The sequence below is a fragment of the Suncus etruscus genome, chromosome 11 (genome assembly GCF_024139225.1).
Source record: "Suncus etruscus isolate mSunEtr1 chromosome 11, mSunEtr1.pri.cur, whole genome shotgun sequence".
Taxonomy (NCBI): Eukaryota; Metazoa; Chordata; class Mammalia; order Eulipotyphla; family Soricidae; genus Suncus; species Suncus etruscus.
This window is the reverse complement of record NC_064858.1, coordinates 53,707,622-53,720,108: the sequence shown is the minus strand read 5'-3', so window position 1 is coordinate 53,720,108 and position 12,487 is coordinate 53,707,622. Positions and strand designations below refer to the sequence as shown.

General features: G+C 42.8%; 1 non-coding gene and 1 pseudogene across 1 annotated transcript; one reads left to right on the top strand and one right to left on the bottom strand.

Moving 5' to 3' along the window:
* Nucleotides 1–7,676: 7,676 nt before the first annotated feature.
* LOC126023768 (U6 spliceosomal RNA) lies at nt 7,677–7,779 on the bottom strand. The gene has a single exon (XR_007500832.1). It is a non-coding gene; the product is annotated as a U6 spliceosomal RNA (small nuclear RNA).
* A 1,404-nt stretch (nt 7,780–9,183) lies between these two features.
* Nucleotides 9,184–12,169, top strand: LOC126022082 (L-lactate dehydrogenase A chain-like; annotated as a pseudogene).
* The last annotated feature ends 318 nt before the right edge of the window (nt 12,170–12,487 follow it).

The window sequence follows — 12,487 nt, the reverse complement described above, 5'->3', positions numbered from 1 at the left end:
CATGTGGCCAACACAGGACGGACCCTGGTTTAATTCCTGACATCTCATAAGGTCCCCTAGCCTGCCAGGAGCAATTTCTGAGTACAGAGCCAGGAGTAACCCCTAAGGACACTGGGTGTAACTCAAAAACAAAAACAAACAAACAAACAAAAAAGAAAAGGAAAAAGGAAAAAGAGAGCAAGAGATAGAAAGACAGAAACAGAAAGATAGGTCTCTCTCATAGAGGTAGATGGGGGCAAAGGGAGGGAATCTGGGGAAATTGGTGATGGAAATGAACACTGATGAAGGTATGAGTGTTGGAACATTGGATGACTAAAACTCAGGCATACACAACTTTAATTCTGTATTTCATGGTGAGGCAATTAAAAAAAACTTGAACTCTATTGAAATAAAAAAAGTAAAAGTGAGGGCTGGAGAGAAAGCACAGAGGCTGACCCCCCCCCCAAACAACAGCAAGAAAAACACCACCACCACCACCACCACCACCACCACCACCACCACCACCACCATAAAGTAAACATATAAAAGAAGTAATACAGGGGTTAAAACACTTGCCGTGCACATGGCCAACCCAGGTTCAATCCTCTACACTGCATATGGTCCCCTGAGCCCTGGCAAGAGTATTTCCTGAGCATAAAACCAAGAGTATGCCTGGAGCACAGCAAAGTGTGGCTCCCAAATCAAACCAAAGACTCTCTCTGCTCTCAAGCAGCTCCTATTTTCCTAGGGAGTCAAATTTGAAGGGTCACAGGTTACTGTTTGTAAGTGGGAAGGTGGAGGAGGCATAGTTCCTCCTTGTTGAGACCCTATAGGGCAGGGGTCTCAAACTCGCGGCCCGTGGGCCATTTGCGGCCCTCCGTACAACATTTTGTGGCCCGTGGCCTGCCTTTAAATATCGCAGTATTCGCGATTATTCGCTTACTGAATCGCAATAAAAATCGCATTAGTAAGAAAAAAAAATCGCATTAAACATTCGCATATCCCGAGCAGTTCCATTCGGGGTATACAAATGTTTAATGCAATTTTTTTTTTTACTAATGCGATTTCTCTCTCTCTCTCTCTCTCTCTCTCTCTCTCTCTCTTCTCTCTCTCTCTCTCTCTCTCTCTCTCTCTCTCTCTCTCTCGCTCTCTCTCTCTCTCTCTCTCTCTCTCTCTCTCTCTCTCTCTCTCTCTCTCTCTCTCTCTCTCTCTCTCTCTCTCTCTCTCTCTCTCTCTCTCTCTCTCTCTCTTTTTTTGTTTTGTTTTGTTTTTGGGCCACACCCCGGCGGTGCTCAGGGGTTACTTCTGGCTGTCTACTCAGAAATAGCTCCTGGCAGGCACAGGGGACCATATGGGACACCGGGATTCGAACCAACCACCTTAGGTCCTGGATCGGCTGATTGTAAGGCAAACACCGCTGTGTTATCTCTCCGGGCCCACTAATGCGATTTTTTATTGCGAATATTTGGTAAGCGAATGATCGCGAATACTTTGCGCGTAGCGCAGATGTCATTTCCGCTGCTCCTGCCCGCTGTCCCCCCCCTTTTGTGTGTGTGTGTGAAATCCCTTATGCGGCCCTGCCTCACCCTGACTTTGCCTCCTGCAGCCCCCAGGTAAATTGAGTTTGAGACCCCTGCTATAGGGGCTGTGTTAAATGTGTTACATTTAATTTGATTACAGTCCTATGTTGGCATAATCATTCTCCCCCTTTTACACAGGAAGAAATGGGGGCACATAAGACTAAGGGCCCACAGGTAGAAAGTGATGGATGTACATTTAAACTACAGGGATAATACAGGCAAGAATGGATGGACTTCAATGGAGAAACTTGGAGTGTAGTAGATGTTTTCCAGAGCCTTTAAAACAAGCTGGCACTAAAGCAAAGACTCAGATATGCCACACATACATAAAGTTTTAGGGGGTGCTCAGTCCACCAAATGTATCCTCAGATTTTCCTGGTGGGGAGAAATAAAATAACTCCCATGGAGTTCCTCAAAAGGCCTGCTGTGGATGCCTTTTTCTGCTGCGTGGATGGTTGAATAATTTCCAAAGAGATGCTTGGCATCACATTTTCAGTCAGTATTTGGGTATTCTCCTTTGTAAATATCAGGCAAAATTATGACCTCTATCAAATAATTTGGCTCAGAAATTCCAGCACCAAAGGTTACTAAGAGAACCCCTTCTCTGGATAATATTTAGCCCTAAAAGCAAAGACAATGTTTTTTTTTTTTTTTTTTTTTTTTTTTCTTTTTCTAATATGTCCTTGCAGCTGCAGTTTCTGGTAATCAAGGGCTTAACCAGAATGCAGATCCTGGCTATAAACTATTAACTCTCCTTTAGAAATAGGGAAACTCACTTTTGGGGATTTGGCTCCTCCCTTTACGAGTCCAGTCCAGTAAAGATCAAGTTCCTAAATATTTTTTATTCCCTCCTAATCCTAATTTTGCATTTAAAATAAATTTGCAAAGAGTTGCCTTGAGTTGTAACCTTCTCCTTTGTATCCTAGAATTTTTACAGTCACACCCATAGTTTAGGTATTGTTACTGTTGTACTCTGCTTTGTGATTATAATTATTCTTCACCTATGGCTAATTTTGCCCCTATAAATTCTCCTGCTCAAAAAATTAAACTTGGGGGCCGGGCGGTGGCGCTAAAGGTAAGGTGCCTGCCTTGCCTGCGCTAGCCTTGGACGGACTGCGGTTCGATCCCCAGGTGTCCCATATGGTCCCCCAAGCCAGGAGCAACTTCTGAGCGCATAGCCAGGAGTAACCCCTGAGCGTTACCGGGTGTGGCCCAAAGAACCAAAAAAAAAAAAAATAAAAAATTAAACTTGTCGCACTTCTGCCAGAAGGTGTGTTGACCTCACATACTCTCTGTGTGGTTTCATTATTTCATATTTCATATGAAAGGAGGAGGAGGAGGAGTTACCGTTTTCCTCTCCTTGAAGGATTTGCTCCCCACTAGAGATGCTGAGGCGTAAGATGCCTGCAGCACAGATACGTTGAAAGAGTATCTGGGGATTGGGTAAGTGGGCAGAATAGATATGCAGGGCAGGGTTGTAGAAGTAGGCAAAGTAGTTTTCGCCTTCTTCTTTGCTTTTTGGGTCACATACCCCGTCTGTGCTCAGTAATCACTCCTGGCAGACTGGGGAATCTAATCCCTATTGGCTGCCTGCAAGGCAAGCACTTTCCCCACTTTGCGCTCTCTCTCTCTCTCTCTCTCTCTCTCTCTCTCTCTCTCTCTCTCTCTCCTCTCTCTCTCTCTCTCTCTCTCTCTCTCTCTCCTCTCTCTCTCCTCTCTCCTCTCTCTCTCTCTCTCTCTCATTTTAACACACAGTTGACATAATTTAGTATTAAAGACTTTGAGAAGCTGATGGCCACATTACTTTTCCAGTAATGTAAGGAGCATATGGCCTGGTGAGCTCCTGTGGAATCCCTAAATTCAAGAACATCCTTTCTTCTTCTTTGCTGCAGCTCCCTGAGGACTCTAGGATCAGAGTTCAGATGCCACTGTACCTTTCAGGCCAGCAGATCTGGGCACCATCTTGCCCCGAGCTCTCTGTCCTTGTGCTGACATAACATCCTCCTTCTATGAGAAATCTTTTCAACACTTGCTGACCCGCCCAGGTCAGAAGGTTTTTCTGGGCGCCAAGAGATGGTGCCAAGGGATGGTGTGCATATTTCTCTTTTTGCATTTGGTTTTTTGGGTCACAGTCGGCGGTGTGCAGGGCTTACTCCTGGCTCTGCATTCAGGAATCCCTTTTGTTGGGGCTCTGGGAACAAATGGGGTGCTGGGGATCAAACCTGACTCAGCCGCGTGCAACATAAGCCAGGCCCTGGCATGCAGGCTTTGATCCTAAGCACCCTGGGACTCTGAGAAGCAAGCCGAAGCACTGCAGGGTGTGGACAAAAAAAAAAAAAGAAAAAGAAAAAGAAAAAAATCCATCCCAAAGCACCACCACCACCACCACTAGCAACAAATAAAACCTCCCACAAATCTCCCCTTACCCCCAGAAAAATCCCCCAAACAAACCAAGATAAAAAAGTGATCACTCTCCCTTGAAGGATAAACTCATTCTGAAAATTTGGGGTGGGGTGAAATAATTTCTGCCTTCATTTTAGTTTTCACCAGTTTCATTAGCCAAGTGCACAACAACAAAAAGCTGCCTGTAGATTTTTGATCATATTTTATTCCCCTATCTTTTTTCACTCATGTTCTGTTATATTTTATCATTTGGATTTAATAAATGAGAAGAAAAGCAATTCTGTGCACTTATCAATATTGAGAAAAGTCTGGAAAGAACTGCTCAAAAATATTACAATTAGTTTTACCAAAGTATGTTCCTTTCTGTTCTTGCTTCTACGCGCAAAAATTCTTGTATTAAAAAAAAAAAACACCAACATTTTAATGCAATGATTCGACAAAGCCGGCAGTTTCAAGGTTCACTGCCATAATCTCTGGACCTACAGTATCACATCTTGTAGATCCAAGTGGACTTGTTTTGATTTAAACGGCTGCTTTCTAATTCCTTAAGGCGGGGAAGTTGAGGGGGCGGGGAACAATTTAAACGCCAGTAAAACTGGGCGTGCGCCTTTTCTTCCCCGAGCCTAGTCTCTTTGTCTCCCGGGCCCCAGCGTTTCAGACGCTTCTGTTGTTCTCGGCACCGAAGGTGACGCACGCGGGATTTAAAGAAAAACATGTACCGGCCGGTCGCGCGCCCTCTGGTGTCCTAGTGAGGAATAGGATCACATAGCTTAACAGTCATTTCAGCCACCAGGCCTGGCGGTTTTAGAAGAATTTTTACATTAATATGCCCGCTGCTTTAGTTTATCTAGAAACGATAGCGGTGTGGGTGCCGATTTTTCTTTCCGTAAATGAAAATAAGCATCTGAGTATTTTTAAAAGTCTGAAAAAAACATTTTCAAAGCCTTTGGCACAGGCTTCTGGGTTTTAAAATGAAGGCAGATTTTGTTGTATAATTGCAACATCAATCTAATGTTTCTGATAAACTGCAAATAAACTAGGTGGAAGGGATCCCCATACAGAGACTTTAGATCACCGATAAGGCTTTCAGCCATTTTTGAGTTTTATCAACATAACGTGAGACTTGATGCTGAAGATTCTCTCCCTCCCCCTCCCTCTCCTCGCTCTTCTCTCTTCCTCTCTTCTCTCTCTCTCTCTCTCTCTCTCTCTCTCTCTCTCTCTCTCTCTCTCTCTCTCTCTCTCTCTCTCTCTCTTATTTTGAATCTCGACAAATGCAGATGCAAAAACAAGTTAAACCCATATAGACAAAGAATTTTTTTTTGTTTAATTTAGGGGCTGGTGAGATAAACAGCTGGTAGTACCCTTGCTTTGGACAGGTTCAATCCTCGGTGTCCCATATGGTCCCCTGAGCACTGCCAGGAATAATTCCTGAATGCAGAGCTAGGAGTAATCTCTGAGAGTCACTCACTGGGTGTGAGTCCCAAACCATCACCACTACAATAAATAAATAAAAAAAGAAAAAGAAAAAAGTTTTTTTATTTAAAGATTTAAGGTTAGATAAAGCTCCTAGGCACTACTACTGTTTACCGAGTAAGTGTGGGGAAAACTAAATTTGGGAACTGAAATACATAAGAGGAATTAAGAGATGAGAAGCTGCAGAAATTGAGCTGATCATGGCAGCCTGCAGAGGTGAGCGAAGATCGTGGCAACTTGGAGAAGAGAGACACAAATGTGGAATAGCATCCAAATAGTCTGAGGCTAAAAGATGATAAAACAAGATGTGCGCATTCAGAGTCCTCTTGGTTTCCTTGCCTTGCCTCTGGTATTTCTTCGCTCCTGGTGCATGCAAATGTCTGGCCAAGTGTGGAAACCTTATCTCCTGCTTTCAGGAATTAAAAGGGCGTGATCAGAGCTTCTTTCTTGTTTCTCAAGTACCTTTATTTTAACATATTTTTTTCTAATTTTTATCATAACACTACAGTCATGTCAGGCATTAAATGTTTAAACACCAAACCCACCAATGTGACCTTCCCTTCACCAATGTCCCTTACTTCCCACCCACCACCCAAGCCTGCCTCCATGCAGGTACAAACAAATTTACTTCATATTGTTTGTTACAACACAAAGGCAAATGGAATTATTGAAACTTAAATCAAAACAGGTAAATTTGAAATGATTGTTTAATCTCTCCATGGTGTTACTAAAGTCAGTGTCTAAGAATTTACTAGATTATGGTTGGTGATAGTTGAGCCTTCTGTTTACTGTTCAGTTTCACTAAGATTGGTAGGTTCCTACACAACTTTTCTATCACATTTCCTGCAAAACTACTGGATTGACATAAAAGTGTTGCACAGGTACTGTATTATCTATGGCTGCTGTATTATCTGTGTGACCTCAGAATATTTTATATTTTCTTTGTTTATATATAGGGGCACTGGCAGTCACCAAGGCTATACCGAATAATACTTGGGGGGCTATGTGTTGCTGGGATCAAACTCAGGGTCACGCACATGTTAGCGATATGCTTTGCTATTTGAGACATACATATTGCTACTTTCCTGAGCTTCTGCACACAACTCAGTATGGGACTTACAACATAACTGTGGATAGATTTTTCTCCCAGCTTTGACACCACAGCTACTGCTTTCAAGTGATGTCCAACAGCTGGGCTTGTTCTTCTTCTTCCTCTTGAGCTTTTCTGCAACTCTTAACAAGTTGTCTTTTTCTGATTGTGACTTTCTGGTAATTAGATAGTTGCTTCAGTTTCAAGCATCATAAGAATCGTGGCCACTTTCAAGGCCAGAAAATGAAGAAGGAAGATGTAGCTCCAGTAAACTTGTTTATTTTATTTTATTTTGGTCTTTGGGCCACAGGCTGCTCCAGTTCTATGCTGGGGTGGATAAAGAAAGGAAATGCAGTGTTTAAGTTTGAACCTGGACTTCTATCATGAACTTCAGAGCTTTTTAGTTCCAAACTCCTTTTGTTGATCACCACTTTTAAATTTTCCTATCCCACGAATTGAACCCAGGGCCTCACACATGCAAGGCAAGTACTTTTCAAATATGTTCCCCTGACTTTGATACTTTTAAGAGGGAGATCGTCTTCCCTGAGTCACCCAGACTTGGTTTCCCACGTTTCTTTAGATATTACTGAGTCCCAAGGAAGCTGGGAAAATGAATGTCCAGCGGTAGAAAATGTGTAGCAATTATCAAATCAATTTTTAGTATTCTACTTCTCTGTGCCATTTTTAAGAGCTGAAAGTTATGGGGCCAGCGTGATTTTACAGCAGGTATTGTACTTGCCTTGCAAGCTGCCAACCCAGGTTGGATACCTGGAACCCCATATAATTCACCTACTTGCTGAGAGTGATTCCTGGGAGCAGAACCAGGAGTAACTCCTAAGCATTTCCAGGTATGATCCCCAAACCAAAAACAAACAAAAAAGAGAACTGAATTCTACTAATGTAATATTGTTTTTCCTTAATTTAGCACTGATTTTTTTCCTTTTTTTTGTCACACCTGGCAGTGCTCAGGGGTTACTCCTGGCTCTGCTCTCAGAAATTACTCCTGGCAGGCTCAGGGGACTTTATGGGATACCAGGGATCAATGCTGGAATGGCCCTAGAACTAATATTTTAAAATCAGTTTTATGCCAGAAAATATGTTCCGAAAGTGATCTATGTACAACATTATGGCTTCTGATTAAACTAAAGTACAAAACTATATTGAAATTCTTATCACGTTCTCATCCTTTCACAGGATAGTAATCTTCTCTGTATCATTCCAATTTTTAGTATAGGTTGCTGCCAAAGCGAGCACTGAACACCTTTTTATTATTGATTGTACTCCAATTTTCCCCCTTAAAGAGGTTGAAAACTTTTTTTTTTTCTTTTTTTGGTTTTTGGGCCACACCCGGCGGTGCTCAGGGGTTACTTCTGGCTGTCTGCTCAGAAATAGCTCCTGGCAGGCACGGGGGACCATATGGGACACCGGGATTCGAACCAACCACCTTTGGTCCTGGATCGGCTGCTTGCAAGGCAAACACCGCTGTGCTATCTCTCCGGGCCCAAAGAGGTTGAAAACTTTATTTCATATGTCCTGTCATTTATATAATCTCCAAAGCTAGTTTGTGTCATAGTTTTTTAGAGTTTCCTGCTATGATCATTTTATTTTTATTTTTATTATTTTTTTTGCTATGATCATTTTAGAATGAAAAAGCATTATTTAGAGTTACAACTGAGTCAATGTTGATATCACCTTTATGACCTTTTGGTTTGTTGTTTTATGTGCCACACCTGGGCACAAAGAAACCCCCTGGGCAGTGCTCAGGTCTGGGGCTACTACTACTGGCTACTGGCTTTGCATTGATAGATCACTCTGATGAGGGTGGGGGGCACCATATGGAGATCAAACCTCAGTCTGCTGAGTACAAAGCAAGTCCCCTACCTGTTGTACTATCTTTCCAATTCTGATATCACCATTATGAGAGGGTCATCCAATATTTTTTCAGTGTGCTCAGGACACTTCCAGTTGGCACTTATTATTCACTTGTATTTTATTTATAACATGTCATTCACTTTCAGAAATGGCCCAAGTTGGATAAAAAATTATATGGTCATCTAGTATTTGGAATATACAACCAAATTCTACCATTGTCCTTTCTTTCTGGAAACCCTCTCAAGTAGATGCCAGATCATTATGAAGACCAGAATTTGGTCAATGTTCTTTGTTATTACATTCCCAGTACTGGAATTTGTATCTACAATGAAGTAAATGGTAAATAAAACAATCAATACATAAATTCATAGCTTAGAAGTTGGCACATTGCCATCTCGGAAACTGGATTCCGTTAGCAAAGAATATGGAGGGATGACTTTTTGGGGTATACAACTAATGGTGCCTGCCAAAATATGTGCTTTAGATTTTGGTAGCTATTGTCAACTTGTTCTCTGCAGGGACAGAATCAATTCACACTCCCACTAGCAATATGCCAGAACATCTGTTTCTCTAACCTTCACCCACATGGTATTATCAGAAATTTTATCTGCCAGTCTGGGAGTTTGAATGTGCATCTCTCTTATTATAAAGGAGATTGAGCCTACATTCCTATGTTTAAGAGCCATTCTAGAGTACCAGAACTGTGGTCTACAAGTCCAAATCCTGGCTGCTTGCCCGACCGTGGCTGCTTGCTGTTCATAACCTCTGGCAGACGATGCCCCTGAGAATAAGGGTAAATTTGTGGGAATTGGTGCTGTTGGCATGGCCTGTACCATCAGGATGTTAATGAAGGAGATGGCAGATAAGCTTGCTCTTGTTGATGTGGAAGACAAATGGAAAGGAGAGATGATGAATCACCAACATGGCAGCCTCTTCCTTAAAACACCAAAAATTGTCTCTGGCAAAGTCTATGGTGTGATAACAAACTTTAGGCTGGTCATTATAACTGCCAGTGTACACCAGCAAGAGGGAGAAAGCTGACTGAATCTGGTCCAGAGAAATGGGAACATTTTCAATTCATCCTTTCTAAAGTGAAATACAGCCCAAATTTTAAGTTACTTGTTGTTTCCAGTGCAGTGGATGTCTTGACCAGTGTGGCTTGGAAGATAAGTGGTTTTTCCAAAAACTATGTTATTGGAAGTGGTTGCAATCTAGATTCAGCCCGGTTTTGTTACCTCATGAGGGAAAAGGCTGGGGGGTGCACCCATTAAATTGACATGGGTGGGTTAATGGGGAGCATGGAAAATTTAGTGCACCTGTGTGGAATAGAGTGAAGGGAGAGTTTCTGGGCTTGCCCTGAAGAATCTGCACCCTGATGCAGATAAGGAACAGTGAAAACAATTTCACAAAAAAGTGGTTAGCAGTGCATGTGAGGTGACCACTGAAAGGCTGTATAGACACATCCCGTGTTATTGGGGTCTCTGGGCAGATTTGTCAGAAAGTGTGATGAAGTTTATCTTAGGGGAGTGTGTCCAACTCCACCATGATTAAGTTTTCTTTTCTTTTTTCGTTTTTTGGGCCACACCCGGTGAGGCTCAGGGGTTACTCCTGGCTATGTGCTCAGAAATTGCTCCTGGTTCGGGGGACCATATGGACGCTGGGGCTCAAACCCAGGTCCGTTCTAGGCAGCCACATGCAAGGTAAACACCCTACCCTGTGCTATGGCTCTGGCCCCGAGATTAAGGGTCTCTATGGGATAAAAGGTGACGTCTTCCTGAGCATGCCTTTCATCTGAAGACAGATGGAATCTCAGAGGATGTGAAGGAAACTCTGACACCGGAAAAGGAAGCCAGTTTGAAGCACAGTGTAGATACACTTTGGGGAACCCAAAAGAAGCTGCATTTCATTGTCATAATGTTCAGGGTTTTATTAGAGTTTAGATTTTTGGAGTTGTGGATACTTTTTCATCTGATCTGTTTCTAAATTAGTACTCTGAAGACAGTACAAGGAAAAAAAAAAACAGTTTCCTAAAGTTAGACATGGAGAAATGGTTCATAGCACCCTGACAACTTTATCTCTTTCTTAGGGATGTTACCTGTTTAATTTTGAACTGGTTGGTGTAAAGTAATTCCAGTCCCTTGGAGGCACCACTGACAAAGCTGCCTGTGCTGCATCTGCCACACCAGATGTGTGTCTAGTGTATTACGAGACTTCTGGTTCCTTCACCCAACATGCCTGGTCCAACCTTGTTTTCTCCTGTTAGTCACATCTTGGATCAGTGTGTTATCTCAACATCGACATTCCTGTGCATTGTTCTGAATGATTGTATTTTATGTACAGTGAGCATCAGAAGAGTCTCCATTGTCATGTGATGTAAAGAAGAAAACTGAATTAAACAATCTAGCCATTGTTGTCATAATTAAAAAAAAAACCAATCTAGCCAACTAAGACAACAAATAAATCTAAACAGTGACTATTACTTAAAAAAAGACCTCCCTCCTTTCCTCCCTCCCTTCTCTCTCCTTCCTTCCCTTCCTCTTCATCCCTCCCTCTCTCCTTTCACCTCCCTCTCTCCCTTCTCTCTCCCTCCCTTTCCCTCCCTTCTCCCCTTCCCTCCCTTCCATCCTCTCCCTCCCTCTCTCCCTTCCCCTTCCTTCCTCTTCCCCCTCTCTCCCTTCCCCTCCCTTCTTCTTCCCCCTCTCTCCCTTCCCCTCCCCTCCCCTCCCCTCCCCTCCCTCCTTTCCTTCCTTCCTTCCTTCCTTCCTTCCTTCCTTCCTTCCTTCCTTCCTTCCTTCCTTCCTTCCTTCCTCCCTCCCTCCCTCCCTCCCTCCCTCCCTCCCTCCCTTCCTTCCTTCCTTCCTTCCTTCCTTCCTTCCTTCCTTCCTTCCTTCCTTCCTTCCTTCCTTCCTTCCTTCCTTCCTTCCTCCCTCCCTCACTCAGCTGTGCTCAGGGTTTACCCCTGTGCTTGGATGAATCTCAATGACAGAGAGGAGGTCATATGGTTCCAGGAAATGAAGCTGAGCTTCTTGCATACAAGGCAAGAAATTTATTTCTGACCCTGGAGAGAGTATGAAGGTACTCATTTAAAAAATGTTTTAGATTCATTAAGAATTAATATTCTAAAAGTTAACGTTATTTAAAAATTAACATCAATATGTTAATTTAGGCAATATGATTATAATAGTGTTCAAGTTTCTGGTATTGATGTTCCAAGTCATTGCATATCCCTGACATCGAAGTACCCACGACTTTTCTCCATTCCCCATGTCACCTCCAGTCCAACGGTTCTTCCATTCAACTAGCTCCACATTATTTGTTTGTTACCAATTATAGTTTTGGTACATATGATCACTTCCCTCATTCATATGCTTGAGATCCTCTACTTATATTATATTCCTGTGTTACCTCCCTGCAGCCTTTATGTTTGGCTTGGTTTTTGGAGTGGAGAGCAATTTACAGGTGCTTATTTGGTTCTGCTCAGGGGATGCTATGTGATGCTTGGATGGAACCCACATCAGCCACGTGCAAGACAAGGGCCCTAGCTCCTGTCCTATCTCTTTGGCCCTCTTGTATTGGCTCTTGAGGCCTTGTGTCTGTCCACAGCTGCGGCTCCTCAGCTAGTATCTCCTATTCTCTGTAGTCATTGGTTGCCTCAGCTCTTTACAAAAATCTCCAAGTGAGAGGTGGAGATGAGATGGCATCTGTGAAAGGCAAAGGAGGCACAGTCCTCTCCTGCTGTCAGGAGACCGAGCTGACCTCTTCCGTGCTGTGAAGTGAATATTCTCATCTCACTCAGAAGTGAGCATGATGGACAAGTTAGTTCTGTTGCCATGCAACTAATTCCCACAGAGGAAGCAGTTTAAAAAGATCTATTCTTGTCCTATTGTGTTCAGAGACACAGGAGTCCAGTGCATTTTTTTTTTGTCAAATCCTTTATTCAAACCTTGTAAGGCTGATATCAAGATATAGATCTGGTGAGTTGAATCCTTTGTTCACTACCACTAAGGCTGATATCAAGGTATAGATTTGGTAAGGACCTGGTAGAACATAGGGAAAGATTCATTTCCCATCCCCTTTGTGATATTAATAA